A 17,571-nucleotide genomic window follows, 5' to 3' on the forward strand; every position below is an offset into this window, starting at 1 on the left:
ATTTTTAAGGTATCGCTATTTGGTAATCGCAAATGCCTATGCATGTAGGAATCGCAAACATTACCTAGTAGCGATTATGTAAATAGTGAATCGCTATTAGGTAATGTGACTCCATTTATTCCTATGGGCCACAGGCCTATAGGAATGAATGGTAATGCATTTGCAAATTGAGATTACCAAATTGGTAATCGCAAATTGCGAATGCAAAGCCAATGTTGCCCGGGGGCCTAAGGTCCCCTGAAGCACCCCAAAAACAAATGCAAGTGTGCACATGTAAAGCACACACATGCCCTAAGGGCATGTGTGCGCTACATGGCATTTTGAAAAATCCATTTCCGTGCATTTTTCAAAGTATGCACATATTACCACCAACATGAAATGGATGGTAATTAACGTTTCCTACATGCACAGTTTGCATCTAGGAAAGGCTTCTTGCATCTGCATTAGGTTATCGCAAATTGCGATTCTCTATTTGCATTCGCAGTTTAGGGAATCGCAGTGAAATGCGATTATCTAAATTGCGGTATGCCAAAAAGGTACATGCACCAGAAATGGCATTCTGTGGGTTGATGCATGTGCCGCTAAGAATGTTAAATATACTATTTCCACTCTAATGTATACAACAGCAGGGAAAGTGTTGGACTTCAGATGAGTTATATTTACTTTTCTTACTCGAGTCACCAGAATAATAGAGAAAGTGTTGAACTTTTGGAGGAGTTAGATTTACTACTCCTATTCCAATCAGTGGAACAGTCGAACTGCAAAGAGATTAATTTTACTATTCCTACTGCAGTTTAAGTAAGAGTATGGAAAGTACTTCCCATAAAACACACTACATATATGAGTAACTGCAGGAATGTAGAGTTCCCAAGTTGCCCTAGAGCACAAAGACACACTCTCTTGCAGATAACTCTCTTGAGTTCTTTATTTTTCAACTGGTGGGAACACTAAAAGCAATCAATTTACATAAATACTATTCAATAAAAAAGTAATTATCAATTAATAAATAATTTTTATTCAATTATAAATGTATTAACTTCCCACACTGTACCCCTACAAATCTAGCAGGCCGTAGCTGAACTATAACTAAAATATTAGCTACTCCATAACTTACATATGTACAATAAATAAATAGTTAATTAACAATAAATAATGTATTGCAAATTAATTATTACATAATTAACTTCCCACTCTAGACCCATACACACCTAGCATCCAGGCAACTAAAATAAAATTAAATTAAACAAGTATTCTCCAATTTACATATTTAAAATTCAATTGAATAATTAATTTACATTTAATAATTAATAGCAATTAATTAATACTTGATTAATTCCCCACAAATACCTCTACAAACTTAGCATCCCACAACTAAATTATAAGTAAAATAAGCCAGTATCCATATGTTATCTAATTACAAAATGATTTAAATAATTAATTAACAATTAATAATAAATTGGTAATTAATCATTACTTAATTTCCCACCATACACCCCTAAACACTTAGGGGCCGATTCCGATCCTGTAAAACCCGGGTACGAATGGTCGTACGGAGCGTATTCTCCATACAACTCGTACCTGGGAAATCCTCCTTACAAAGCCGCAAGTACGATTCGTACAGAAATACCATTTCCGTACAAAAGTACGTGCGAAAAAATACCCACAATTCCGATCCGGGACATCGCGTACGTGACGTCCGGACAGAGTCAGGCAGCGTTCTACGGACCAGCAAGTACGATTCGTGCCTACGTCACTCCGCACGGATCATTTTTTACGGCAGCCAAAAACTCCCGGGAAATTGAGGACGACGCGAAGAAGGAGCAGCGGTACGCGACGGAAAGCCATGGACCCCATCCTACGTGTCATCCCGGCCCTCCTAGCCTACGACCTGGTGCACCAAAACCGCCGGGCACGCCGCAGAAGGTCAGCACAACACCCAGGGGCCAAGGGGGAGCGAAGGGCAGGAAACATAACCTCTACCTAAGTTTTTAAAATACCATATACTGTACATTACCTCCAGGGTCTGGTCACTTCGGGGGGCGTGTCCACCAATCGCCGCATTCGCGTACCTGTCACCACTACAATGGTGGTATGGGCCGTACACACGCTCTGAGGGCGTGTGTACGGCCCGTACCACCATTGTAGTGGTGATGTAGGGGTACGCGTGGTATGGGCCGTACACACGCTCTGAGGGCGTGGGTACGGCGCGTACACCTACATCACCACTACAATGGTGGTACGGGCTGTACACACGCTCTGAGGGTGTGGGTACGGCCCGTACCACCATTGTAGTGGTGATGTAGGGGTACACGTGTTACGGGCCGTACACACGCTCTGAGGGCGTGGGTACGGCGCGTACACCTACATCACCACTACAATGGTGGTACGGGCCATACACACGCTATGAGGGCGTGGGTACGGCCCGTACCACCATTGTAGTGGTGATGTAGGAATACGCGTGTTACGGGCCGTACACACGCTCTGAGGGCGTGGGTACGGCATGTACACCTACATCACCACTACAATGGTGGTACGGGCCGTACACACGCTCTGAGGGTGTGGGTACGGTCCGTACCACCATTGTAGTGGTGATGTAGGGGTACGCGTGGTACGGGCCGTACCCAACCTATGAATGCGGGGGTATGGACCGCATCACCCGTACCCCTAGAGCACCAGTACATATGTGATACAAGGCGTACACACGCCACGAATGTCGGCCTAGGGCCTGGTGCAGCATATAACCAGTATATTGGGGCGTGTACATGGCCAGGACAGCAGTGTACAGCACCAAGGGTGAGGGTGGGTGGGTGGGTGTCTGCCCATGACTCCCAGCAGTGGACAAAGACATGTGAGGGGTGGGTGCAGAGGAATACCAGCAGTGGACAGAGACATGTGAAGGGTGGGTGCCTATCACTCCCAGCAGTGGACAGAGACATGTGAGGGGTGGGTGCCTATCGCTCCCAGCAGTGGACAGAGACATGTGAGGGGTGGGTGCCTATCACTCCCAGCAGTGGACAGAGACATGTGAGGGGTGGGTGCAGAGGAATACCAGCAGTGGACAGAGCCATGTGAGGGGTGGGTGCCTATCACTCCCAGCAGTGGACAGAGACATGTGAGGGGTGGGTGCCTCTCACTCCCAGCAGTGGACAGAGACATGTGAGGGGTGGGTTCCTATCACTCCCAGCAGTGGACAGAGACATGTGAGGGGTAGGTGCCTATCACTCCCAGCAGTGGACAGAGACATGTGAGGGGTGGGTGCCTATCACTCCCAGCAGTGAACAGAGACATGTGAGGGTGGGTGCCTATCACTCCCAGCAGTGGACAGAGACATGGGGGTGAGTGCCTATCACTCCCAGCAGTGGACAGAGACATGGGGGTGGGTGCCCATCACTCCCAGAAGTGGACAGAGACATGTGAGGGGTGGGTGCCTATCACTCCCAACAGTGGACAGAGACATGGGAGTGGGTGCCCATCACTCCCAGCAGTGGACAGAGACATGGGTGTGTGTACAGCATGATCAGATGACCACAACTCCATGGGTGTATGTATGCATCCCTAATGTTCTACTATGTTGATAATGCCATGACAACACATCACTGACAGCAGTGTCCCACTCCCATGAGGATGGATGTCTTTCCCCCACTGCATGACACACCACATGTGGGTGTGAGGACAAATGACACATGCAAACCCACCCCTGGCGGATGCAGCACAATACACACACAGAGATGATGCCACAAGATTGTATAGTCAGGTCAATGCCTACTAAACTAAGAGAGCCAAAGAGAACACACACTGTCACGCACATCCCAGGACTGATAGGAATGTACAGGTGCTGGGACAGCCACCAAGATGTTGTCTCTCATGGAAGGAATAGGGTGGAGTTCCCACAGATACAATGCCCACAATTGTGAGTCAGGTGCCCAAATACCCTGCAGAACACGTGTGCTAGGCTGGGATTACACACATGCATAGTGCGGAAATGGAGAATTTCTCCATGAAGGCATGGCAACATACTCAATACACAAGTACAGTGACTAGCAAGGATGGCACAGACGATGCAGCCGGATACATTGCTGAGCAGGCATGGCCATAGTTGAAGGGATCCGTCACCAACATAGGAAATGTAGACACAGGTCAGCACAACAATTGTGCAACTCCCTGCAGGGAAGATGTCAGGTGCCACAGAGGAAGGAACACTCCTTGGGACAATGTCTCCAAACACAAATAGCACACACGACCAAAGATTATTCGCTGAGACCTTGTGATGGCACGCAGATACCATGGTCCACCCCATGAGCAGCAGACTATTACATTACCCTGAAACATAACACATTACCACAACCGCAAGTCCTGGAGCATCAGCACCCAAATCAATACCTGATATGCAATAGTGTTCAAAGTGCAAAGAAAATTCTTTATTCAGCATGAAAACCAAAATCATAAAAGGACACTGTTTACAAAGGCACATGGCCAGTCCAGATCAGAAGTCCTTGGGGGTGACACTGGGGCACATGTCTCCCCTAGCTTGCCTGCACATTAGCACCCTCAGGTGCATCGACTGGGGGGGGCATCATGTGAGGAAGGACCAGGCACCGCAGGGACTGGTAGTAGATGTACGTGTACACTCGTAGTACACGTACGTCTACACACTGGTCGTACACATACATGTATGCTCTTAGTACACGTAAGTGTACACCCTGGTAGTAGACGTACGTGTACACACTGGTCGTACACGTACGTGTACGTTCGTAGTACACGTACGTGTACACACTGGTAGTAGATGTACGTGTACACTCGTAGTACACATACGTGTACACACTGGTAGTAGACGTACGTCTACACACTGGTCGTACACGTACGTGTCAATCGCACTGTGCAACTGGTGCCGTAGGGGTATGTGTCAAACGCACCGTACCTGTGTGTGGATTGCTAAATTACATAGGGACACATGAGGGACAAGTATTAGGGCCTAAATGCATGCTGGTTGTCATGGATACCGAGTTTCCTGTTCAAATTTTTCCATCAGGTGGCCTGGAAAAGGCAGTTGGCAAATAAATACTATGTTGCAAAGTGGTTGTTGACTCCAGATGATGCACAAATTTTGAACCATGCAAAAGCTGTCACTGTTGTATGTTTAAAGGGATTGGAGGAAACGTAGGATGCAAATGAGTCTGACCAATCACTCTGTACTCCTGTAAATGAAACAGCCCAGCAAGGCAGATATAAGTCAGCCTGAACCCATGAGAGGGCACTTGCCTGCACAATCTTTCAGTCGACACCACAGCTGCTGCTTGTGATTCCTCTGGCACCATGTCCAGGTCTGTGGAGAGGGCCCAGCCTTTCACACAAGAGGAGAATGAGGCATTGCTGGATGTCATCTTCCCACAGTACCCCAGCCTGTATGGGAGACCAGGGGAACACTAGCTTTGACTGTGCACCTTTTTTGTGACTGTCACTTCTGGCATTTTGTTCACGTGTGACAGACATGCAATGTTGTTTAGAGTGGATCCCAGGGGTGGGAATGGCTCATGTCTCTCATGCAGAGCATGATGTAGTTCATGTGTGCACTCCTCACTTGCATTGTGCTTACTGTGACATTCACTGCATAGTGCATGGTACATTCAGCCTGGCCAATCCTGTGGCCCATTTTAGTTCTATAGTCCTGAGGTGATTCACTGGCCCTCCGGTGTGACAGGTGACTGTACCCACAGATGTGTGTGATTTGAGTGGAGCTGTGGTGAGAGTGTCCAAATGCTGTGTACGCCCCCTGGACATTGATGTGTGTGAATGTTCCTTGTAATGTGGGTGAGTGTCTATGTGGAGTGTTGCACCACAGCTGCATGGAGGAGGCTACAGCTCCACCCATCTGATGTGAGATGTAAGCCGTGCGGAGTGTCTGACATGCTGAGCTAGCACCACACCTGTGACACCCCACAGGCAAGTGGCACATGTGCAGAGTGAGGTTTGTACCCGCTGTTGCCAATGGCAGGTGATTGATCTGTGCCTGTGTATGTCTGTGTACACACTGCTCATACACGTACGTCTACACACTGGTCGTACACGTATGTGTACGCTCGTAGTACACGTACGTGTACACACTGGTAGTAGACGTACGTCTAGAAACTGGTCATACACGTACGTGTACGCTCGTAGTACACGTACGTGTACACACTGGTAGTAGATGTACGTCTACACACTGGTCATACACGTACGTGTACGCTCGTAGTACATGTACGTGTACACACTGGTAGTAGACGTACGTGTGTACAGTCCGTACACACACCCGTACTCCCGCAGCATAACAATATAATGATACGGACCGTTCACACACCCTCACAGCATGTGTACGGTGCGTTTCACGGCTTACACTGGTGATATGAGGCGCACACGCAAGGAATGGGTGTGTCAGACTCGTGCACGGCTGTACATCAAGTCATTGTCATTGCAGTCCTTCATGTGCAGGGCCTATGTGTGTCAGGCAGTGATATGGCACATGTCTCCTCATGTTTTAGCACAATAGATGTGTGAGGACCTGTGTACACATGTCATGTGTGATGGGGCACTATGTGGCACACTTCCCCTTCCCACTCTGCAAATGTGTGCATGTAGTACAAACGTGTCAAGCACTGCATCAATGGTATGGCACAGTCACCAACACCCGCAACTGTAGCCTGATGCCAGGGACAGGGACACTAACACCTGACATCTCAGTAACAGCGTGCCCCGATGTGACTATGTCCTGTGTGTGTCATGTGTTCCCATGAGCTTGCTGTTGGTGTTCCGTCAACTGCATCTGCTGTTGCTGCATCTAACATGTGTCTGTGTGTAGATGGGCATGGCACACATAAACGCACACCATGCCACATGTGGATTCACACGTTACGTGTGTCTGGATGCTTCGAAGATGGTTTTTTGACATGAGGACATATCTGCGCCATATCGATTTCAGTGTGTTCGTTTTTCACGTGTACCCCTTCATCACAATGTGTGTGATGTGTTCATTTTCAATGACATGTGACCTGTGCGTCTAGCTTGCCACCAGCTGTCTGTATGAGATGACATCCTTCAAATTCAGATATGTGGATGTATGTCACTCCTGTGATGTCTCTGGCTGTTCACTTACACTGGCCCACAGCTAGTTTCCGGCCATGTCATGTTGAACTTGACAATCGACGGGTGTAGCTGGCTTTTCGTAGGAGGATCACCTAGCTGGCATACGTGTTCTGAATGTATTGCACAGACCAGACTCTGTATTTAGCAGATGTGTAGTAGTAGTTGAGCATGTGCTCAGTTCATTGACATTGATGTTGTTATGTACTCACTCTTCGTTATTCCTTCCAATTTTCTGCAGGGCACCGCCTCTCCCCCGACCAATGCCAGACTTGGGTGCATGAGGGAACGTGACTGCATAAGACGTTACCGCTTCTCGCAACAGTTGATTGAGCACTTGACCGCAAAGCTGGAACCACACCTCCAACTGCGACACAGGTATCCTACTGCGCTGACACCCAAGATGCAGGTGATGGCTGCCCTTTTTGCCACCGGTACGTTTCAATTCACCATAGCTGATGTGGGTGGCATGTCACAGACCATGTTCAGCCGTGTCCTGCATGATGTTTTAGAAGCCATGTTGGAGCACCTGGATGAATTCATCCATTTTCCGACTCCAGAGGAGTTGACAGGTGTCAAGGGTGATTTCTATGCCCTGGGAGGGATGCCCCATGTCATTGGGTCCATTGATGGGACACATGTGGCTTTTGTACCACCACAGGCCTATGAGGTCGCCTATTGCAACTGTAAACATTACCACTCCATAAATACCCTTGTGGTGTGTCTTGCTAACATGCGGATTTCCCATGTCTGTGCACGTTTTCCAGGGTCAGCACACGATGCCTACATCATGAGGCGTAGCAGGGTGCCTGAAATGATGCCGCGGCTGCACAACGAACGAGCATGTCTTGTTGGTGGGTATACTCTGTTTGTCCTTGTTTTAGCGCTATCTTTGTATCTTACGTCATCTCCTGACCCACTTCTTTACATGATGTTTCCTTGTAGGGGACTCTGACTATCCCAACATGCCATGGCTGATGACGCCTCTCCGCAACCCCAGAACAGCTGCAGATCACCGTTACAACAACGCACATGGCCAGACCAGGCGAGTGATCGAGAGGACGTTTGGCCTCCTGAACAGCCGATTTTGTTGCCTTCACAAGACAGGCGGGTCCCTCCCATATGCACCGGTGAAGGTCTGCAAAATCTTCCTCGTGTGCTGCATGCAGCACAACATGGCAGTGGAGAAGGCTGTGCCACTCATCCTGGAACCGGATGAACAGGAACATCCACCCGTGGAGGATGATGGGCTTGGTCACGAGGCAAGTGAGGATGAGGAGGAGGAGGACGACATCCGGAGTCAGCTCATACGCAACTTCTTATCATGATGGTGAGTCCATGGGTCTGAGTGTGCATGCTTGTAGCCTTGTGTGGCATGTGTTGCAATGTGTGTGTCCAGCCGACTGTATGCGAAGTGACTTAGAAGTGTGTTCAGATGTGTCACTCGAAAGATGAGGTCCTTCCACACATAATAGCTTAGACACTCAATTTACAATTAAACATGTTCACACACTTTTTCCTGTCGAGTAAATGACCATGCATGCGGATGCCAATCTTTTCCCTGACTTCTTGTGTGTCTGTCATCCACAGGTAGTTGCGGATGCTGTCTGCTCGTGTCATCCTTGGCCGCCTGCTATTCCTCATGAGTATTGCAACGTGTGCTGAATCAGCGTTCCATGCACGGACATGGTGAAAAGTCTTTTTGGTTAAGGATTGCTGCAAGGCATTTTGGTGTTGGTAGGTGTTTGGAATGTGTGGGCACTGCTCCTGTGCATTTTGTGTTACTATACATACATGTCGAATCACCATGGGGCACATGACATGTTGCATGACTCCCATGAATTCATAGTCAGCCTTTGTAACAGTAATCTGTAATGGGACTGTGGATTCTGATGAAGGCATCAATGTGTGTACAACTTCCCTCTGAAACATACGGGATGCTATGGCTGGATATAGTGTGGGATATCCCCATGTGAAGATCAATGGGGAATTGCAGACCCTCCGTGTGCAGCAGGGGGTGTTTGGCTCACATCCTTCACTTGTGTGCCACTTCAATGGATTTACAGCATCTGTGTTGTGAAGGGGGTGTCCAGTGTAGGTCCCACATGTTCTGCCTAATGACCTGTGAGTCTGTTCATATTGATGCATTTCCCTAGGTGTGAACCTGAGTGTTAAAGGTGTTCCTCACCCTCAAAGGTGCCTCATCTCTGTCAATGCTGGTCTCTTGCCATTTTGCATGCGACATCTCTGGCATAGTTGTCAAAGATTGTGCATATGAGTCTATGTGTAGTTTGGCAACATGCATGCAGTTCGCCAGGGATTGGGATCTCTATTGTGCATGATGTCCATGGTTGTGTATGTATTTGGCTATGTTGGTCACCACAACGGGACGTGAACACCTGCTGAGGGTGTGTATCCTGTGCGCAGCTCGTCCTTCAGTTTTGTGATCCTGTGTCAGTCATCTTTGGTGATTGGGCATCCATTGTCTCTGGGTGTGCCATGGGGACCCGACACTCCTTCCTTTACATGGGCCTGTTGCAGTTGTCCTTTCTGACATCCTTGCGTTTGTGTGCAACTTGTGGCATGGGTTCCAGGACATGCCGCCTGCTGCTGCTGCCCCTGCAGCAAGGCCCAACAAAGTGTCCGGATTCAGCAACACACACAACTCAAAGATGCTCCTCCCTTCCTCCCTCCACCCATTAATTTGGCTGTCATCAGCTTGTCTGTGCCACTGTTGTGGCCACGCGGTGCCAAAGGTTGGACCATCAGCGCATGCAACGTGCACATTGCACGACCCTCATGTCCTTGCATGACCCACATCACACTACAGTCTGATGATGCAGCCACCCTCCAAGCATTGTCCATCCGATAAGCTACCGCCTGCTCTCATGCATACCCTAGGCGCACAAACGACACCTTGGCATGATGAGTGTGCAACTCCAACTGCCTACACGCGCTGCCCCGCATTCCAGGCCCTGTCACACCAACCAGGTCATGTCCCTCCTACTCACCACCGGCTCCGTACACCAGCAAGGCCATGGGAGTGGGACTCAAGCCTTCAGCATGTAGTATAGTGGCATCATCTGGCACATGGCCCAGGTATCATCTCTCAGCGTGTCAATCGTCAATGTGTCCAGGTCCCCCTCTCCGGCATCACATGCGCACAGCACATCCTCATCAGCTCGTATGCCATTGACAGCCAGGTACTCCTCACCCTCACCAAAGACGCAGCCATTGCCAGTTCCAACATTCATGAAGGCATGAGATCCATTGATGGATGGCTAAACATAAGCCAGCTGAGTCTGGACTTGTACAGGACTGAGGTAATCATCTGAGCATTGTCCCCTTCCAGCTGGGTCAACTGCTTGTGTCCCACCCGCAAGAGCCCTGCACATGCACCCAGTGCCCACGCACACAGGATGGTGTGCATCATGGATTCGTCACTCACATTTGCCAAGCTAATCACTAGCATCTGTCACTCAGGGTGCAACACCTTCTGCATGATGCAAATGATCCACAGATAGATCCACTCCAAGGAAAGACAGACCATCCCCCAGGCCCACGACACCAGCCGTGTCAACTACTGCCCCGCCCTCTACGAAGCAAGTACATCCACACTCCCGGGAAACTTGTCCACATCCAGGCTCCATGTGCACACCTCAGCTTCAACATACCGCGCCCCAGCCACATCGCCATCCTCCAGAGATAGCTGCAATGGATCACTGTCTGCTGCAGGATGACCTTCAGACTCCTCACCCACACTCAGGAGGCAGGCAACAACCCCCAGACCCCAAACCAACCTTGCACGTCTGTCATCCAAGACCCCGTTGTGCCAACTCCGTGCATCCAAACTTTCCCTGGCCACCATTCTTCACATCCACCGTACTCCAGCATGCAGGACATAGTTCTCCCACCTGGCAAGACATACCTGCTACTCCCTCCCCGGCAACATCCACATGAGCCATGCCTCTACACCTTCATGATACTCTTCCCAATTGGTCTGTACGCACAGTATTGCATGCCCCCCCTCAGCAGCTTGAGGCAATCACGGGTGAGTATTGTGCTCCATGTCTGTATTATATGATACATTGTGACCCATGTGTGTCCTGTACCAGACTCAGATTCCAGGGTATGGATGGCTGGAGTTAGTTCAACACTCAGGCCTAGTTTGACATTTCCACACACGTAGGTTGTGTACTCATGCTAAATGAATGCAACATCTCATTGAAGAAATTGGGATTTATTATCGTTGTGGGGCCAGTTTTGTGTGGACAAATAGGTGCTATACAGTGTGCATGGAATCCAAAGTTCACAGGGGGAGATGGTATCCTTGGCATTTGAAGTCATCAGAGTCCAGTCCACAGTGTTGGTCATCATTGGTCAAACTGTGACCAGCAAGTCCATGTGGCAGAGAATGTCAGTGAATGATGTGCTGCTGTTGCGCATGAAGGCCAGGTGCCAGGCCAGGTGACCTGGGAGATGTGGATGGTCCGCTGGCTCTCACGGTCTTTTCCGTGGAAGACCCACCTTCCTCCGGGGACCCTCAGATGCAGGCCTTGATAATGTTTGGGACCCTACGTCGGACGAATCCTCCTCCTCCTCCTCCCTCCCTGTGGCTGGTGCTGGTCTGCGCCTGGTGTCACAGGGAGGGTTGCCCATGTTGTCGGCGATCCGACGGAGTGAACGGCTCATGTCCCTTTGCACCGTCAGGAGCTCAGCCAGTCTTGCCTCCATCTGTCCTTGGTGTTGTTGTTGACTGGCGTGTTGCTCGGCCTGCTGGTTCTTAATCTCGTTGAGGGTCGCCACTACCTGGCTGATGCCCCTGGTGTCACGCCGATATGTGTCTAAGATGTGGCATATGTGTGACATACCGGTTCTCTCAGCTGGCTGGTCAGGTTCGCGCCTCCGCCTGCCTCCACTCCCACCACCCCTGCCCACACGAGCCTGGCCTGCCGTTGTGGGCACATCGGCTCTACGGGACCCCTGAGCGTGTGGCATTAGCAGGGTTGTCTGCCTCCTTCTGGGGGGCCGGAGAACCTTGTCCCTCCAGGTCAGACTGGCTCAGTTGTTCTGTGCGGGCAGGGCTCCTGGGTGTCTCCCGGGATGTGGGAAGAATGGGGGTGGTGGTTGGCACAGATGTACCTGACGCAGGTGCTGCAGGGGCTTGGGCACCAGAGGGTCCAGGTTGGTTGGGGTCATCCACGGAGTGCTGAGAGTCATCGCTGCCGGTGGGATCATCTTCCTGCCGAGCCTGGGCCTGTGATTGCTCCCCCCCAGTGTTGGGGGCAGTTCCATGACGTTGCCCTGTGTGTGAGAGAGAGACAATGTTAATGATGTTTCATACGCCATCCATTTTACATACATGTTCTAGTTGGCACAGTTCCTCCAGGTAGTTGTATGTGCCTAGCATTCACATCAATGTTCACTTGTGGATGGGTATGTTGCAGGGGACTGATTGAAATGTTATCCTGAGTCTTTGACATGTCGCATGTGGTCTAGGATGCTGTTTTTGGCTGTGGCTTGATCCTGTTGTGTCACATGTCCATTGGGAGTGTGTGTGACTCCATTGGCTGTCCCGGGGGTGTGTGCTTGTGTAAGGGGTGAGTGTTCATCCCTCAGCCCGCGCTGTTCAACATCCACATGGCCCCCCTCACACAAGTGGCCCGCCACCACAACCTCATACACATGTCCTACGACGACGACACCCAGCTCATCCTCTCCCTCACCAAGGACCCTCACACCGCCAAGACAAACATCCACGAGGGTCTGAGGGCCATCGCCGACTGGATGCGGAGCGGCCATCTGAAACAGGACGGACGTCCTCATCGTCAGACCCACACCCTCAGCCTGGGACGACTCCTGGTGGGCGATCGCTCTGGGGACATCACCCACACCCACCAAACACGCACGCAACCTAGGATTGATCCCCGCATCCTCCCTCTCCATGTCCAAGCAGGTCAATGGCGTCTCCCCCTCCTGCTACGACACCCTACGCAGGCTTCGCCGGATCTACTGGTGATCCCGGCCTAAACAAGTAGTCCAGTGACACAGGCCCTCGTCAGCAGCTGACTGTACTACGCCACTGCACTCTACGCAGGACTCCCATCCACACACCAACGGCGGCTACAACCCTTCGGAAATGCCTCGGCGCAACTGATCATCAACGCCCCCCGCCACAGCCACATCCCCCCCTCCTGAGAGACCTGCACTGGCTCTACATCAACAAGAGGATCACCTGTAAAATCCTCACCCACGCACACAAGGCACTCCACAACGCCGGACACGCCTACCTGCACATCAGACTTAGCTTCTACACCCCCACCCGCCAGCTCCGCTTCGGCAGCCTCGCCCTCGCAGCTGTCCCCCGCATCCAACGTATGCCCGGCTGCGGCGGATCATTCTCCTACCTCGCCGCCAAGACCTGGAAGACCCTCCCAGCCCACCTACGACTAAACCAAGACCTACTTGCCTTCAGGAGACTCCTCAAGACCTGGCTCTTCGTGCAGTGGTGGAACCCCCCCCCCCACTCAGCGCATTAAGACCCTCACAGGTAAGTAGCGCGCCTTACAAGTACCCTGATCGATTGTTGATTTATTGACGGTGCCTGCTGGTGGGTGTAGTGTGATTTGGCAGTGGGTCTCCCAGGTGATGTATATTTCCCACCATGGCTCATGCTGCCATGTCAGTGAGTGTGAGTTCCTGTCATAGATTTCTGAGCTTGTTGTGTTTGTGTTCGAGTTAGCAGTTGTCACAGGAGGGCCTTGTGCTGCCTACAGCAGGCCCAAGTGTCAGCTACATTGACAGTACTTTGCCAGTCCCTGTGCATTGCGCATGGTGCATGGGTATGTACCTGGGCCATATGGGCTGAGGGCAATCGTTTCCGTTTCTGAGTTGTCTAATATGTTTAGTGATCCCCACCCTCCCAGCATCCCGGACATCCTGTCTTGGGTTTGTGGTTTGTGTAGTCTGGGACATGGCATGGCCTTGCTTTGTGAATGGGGCATACTCATGTTAGTGGCATGAGCGTTGTTTCGAGTGTTGTTGTGTCAGGTGAGGACTTGGGGGTAGGTGAGTGCATTTGTTGTAGTTGGGGTGTGGATGCCATTCCCCCCATGGTACGTAAGTTGTTTGTGTACTCACCAGGCTCTCGAACTCCTCCAACTCTGTGTACTCCCACCGGCGGAAGCAGGGCCCTCACCTTCTCCTCCCAGGGATGGTAATGTACCGGTCTGCGGGGCAGCCCACCTCCTGTGATGTTACTCTGGGCGTAGTCCTCGTTCATTTTCCGCTTGACTGCCCTCCGCAGATCGTACCACCTGGATTGGCATTAATTCCTGGTCCTTCTGATGGGCGCAACAGCATTCACCCGATCGACGATCCTCTGCCACAGGCTAGTTTTTTGGGATATGCTGGTCTGTCTGACCAATGTTCCAAAGAGCTGTGGCTCGACTCTGATGATTTCGTTGACAAGGATGTCCAGCAGCTCCTCCCTTGTGAACTTTGGATTCTTGTCTGTGGGCATGGTGTGGGGTGTGGGTGTGGATGGTTGTGGGTGTGTGGGTGTGAATGTGTAGGTGTGTGTGTATGTGTAGAGGGGGTCTGTGTGAAGGAGGTTGTGTGGAGGTGTGTAAGTTAAGGTGTATGGGTGCAGTTGTTTGTGTGTGATGTCTGTCAGCAGTGGGTCTGTTGCAAAGGCTCATGGTTTGTGATTGTGGGCCCTTTTTATTGGTCCATTTGTGGGTGTGGCTGGGTTTGAACTTTTGGTGGGTGTGTTATAAGAGGTGGTTGTGAGTTTGGGCCTCTGTTTGCCTGTTTGGATGTGCCAGGTCAGTCTTTTAGATGTTTTTTTGTCCTGGAGACGTGTTTTGTGGTGTTGTGCGAGTCGATTTGACCCACTGTTTTACAGTGTCCTGGTTCAGTATGAGTCGTTTCCGCGTATGTGAGGTGCGTCCATAGCTATGTGGTTGTACAGTGCTCACATATGCAATGGTGTTGTACGATTCGTACATAGGCGATGCTGGGGTACAGTGTTGGGGTACGGTGCGTACAAGTACGGGGCTGGGGTGGGGAGTATGGCGCGTAAATACGCGGGTGCTGAGGTGGGGGGTATGGCGCATACATACACGGGTGCTGGGGTGGGGGGTACGGCACGTACATACGCGGGTGCTAGGGTGGGGGGTATGGCGCCTATATACGGGGGAGCTGGGGGTACGCGGCGTACTTACGGCGGTGTGGGGTACGGCGCGGACATGCGCGGGTGGGGTGGGGGGGTTGTATGACTCGTACCCCGGGCCCAAGTGTACCCGGGGTAGGGGTCGTACAAAGTTCGCTCCGTACAGGACGTTTTCCATACGCTTGTGTATTCGGGACGCTTGTACAGATCGTACTTGTGCGCTCGGACTTCAGTTTTACGACTTGTACGTAAAACTATCCGGGGATGTCTCGTAAACTTTTACAGAGGTCATTCGTATGTATTTTTCACGTACGAATCGTACTTCGCCGTTTGTACGGGACTTGTACGACTCGTACGTAAAAAAAATACGGATGCGAGTCGTACGGTAATTTTTTTTGCCGGATCGGAATCGCACCCTAGTAGCCCACAACTAAAATCTAAGTAAGATAAATAAGTATTCTATAAATCATGTAATTAAAAATCAATTCAAAAAATAATTAACAATGAATAATTAATTTTTTATTAAACTATTGCTTAATTAGCTTTATATCCTACACCCCGGCAAATCTAATGACCTGCAAATAACATGTAATGAAAGTAAATCAGTATTACATAAATTACATTACAAATAGCAATCATAATCAAAAACAGCTTCTTAAATAATTTGTAACTATTTATTACCTAATTAACTTCCCGTTCTATCCCCCTACAAACCCAACTATCCACTACCATGCTATAAATTATCACTAAAAATTAATAAAAGAGTCTAGGGGCAAGATTACGACTTCTGGCAGTGCGGGAGTGGGCGGCACCCCACTGCCACGCTCCCGCACTGCCAAAAGCCTCTGCCACCTGCCTGCCAGATTACAAGTAATTTTGTGGTCTGGTGGACGGGGGGCATGGCAGTCCCACGGTGGTGCTGTTTAAAGGCTCATTGTGAGCCTTAAACAGCACAGCCACTGGACCGCCTGTGCACATTCCTGAATGGGAAGGAATGCACCATGTTGTGCATTCCTTCCCGTGCAGAAACTGGGGGGTGCAAAACTACAGGGGGGCACAACATGTGCTCCCCTGCATGCACCCCTGTGTTAAAGAGCAAGAGGGGGCCCTGAAGGGTCCCTTTTCTTTCCTCACTGCCAGCGGTTTCATGGAGGTAGAACCTCCATGACACCACTGGCGATGGGGAAAGTTGTAATATGCTTGGCAGTGCCTCAGGCTACCACCAAGCATAATTTGACCTTCAGACTGCCGCACCACTGCCAGGGATCTCTGATCCCTGGCGGTTGTGGCTGTGCAATGGCGGTCCGACTGCCAAAGTTGTGATAGGGCGGTAGGACCACTGGTGCGGTGGTGGCTGGACTGCCACTGCCGCACCCCCACAAGTCTGGCAGTCCTTGGACCGTCAGGCTCGTAATTAGGCCCCTAACATTACAAGCTATATTTTAAAAAACAATAAAAAAATATGTATTCGTTCAATAGTAACACATGAAATTAATATATCAGCTAAAATACATTCAAAGAATTACAAAACTGTATTTTTACCACTAGGGGCCTCATTACGATGTCAGGCAGACGTGCATCCACCCAACACCTTTGCAAAGAGGAACCGTCCGGCCATAGGTCGGCGGTTCTGATCACCGTATTAGGATATGACCATCCATAGGACGGTTGGAAACATCCATTCTACAATAGCAGCATGTGCGGCAGGCGGAAAAGGCCCGCAGCACAAGCTGCCATTGTAAAATGGATGTTTGTAAACATCCCTGCACCATGTGGCAGGACACAGTGCAGGGAAATTTAGGACGGCACCATAGGCGCCTCCCAGGCCCCATAGCGGAGGGCTAGAGGGAAGGGGTGCCTGCTAGGGGCCCCCAAAGTCATTTTCCAACAGCTTTTCCAAGTTGGAAAGGCCGACATGGAAAGGCTGTTGGAAAATGACATCATAATCCCGACGGGGGAGCTGAGGCTGGCTCCGCCGTCATTAAGGGGCCATGAACTTTTCCGATGCTCCGACTGGCTCAAGGAGAACATCGAAACAGCAGCAGACAGTCCCTCCGCCCGATGCAGACCGCAGGAGCAGATTTCGGGCAGGCCGCATCCGACGGTCAGTTGGTTGCGGTCCCCCCCGACACCGTTATCGACCCCTATAATAGTGAACACAATATCAAAAGCATGGATATTATTTACAATTATATTACTTACTTCAAAAACGATATTTTTGTCAATGATATTTGAACATCATGATATTTATGTATCATGATATTAATTACCAATATTTCTGTCTC

Source organism: Triturus cristatus, chromosome 8, assembly GCF_964204655.1.
Source record: "Triturus cristatus chromosome 8, aTriCri1.1, whole genome shotgun sequence".
NCBI classification, from domain to species: Eukaryota; Metazoa; Chordata; class Amphibia; order Caudata; family Salamandridae; genus Triturus; species Triturus cristatus.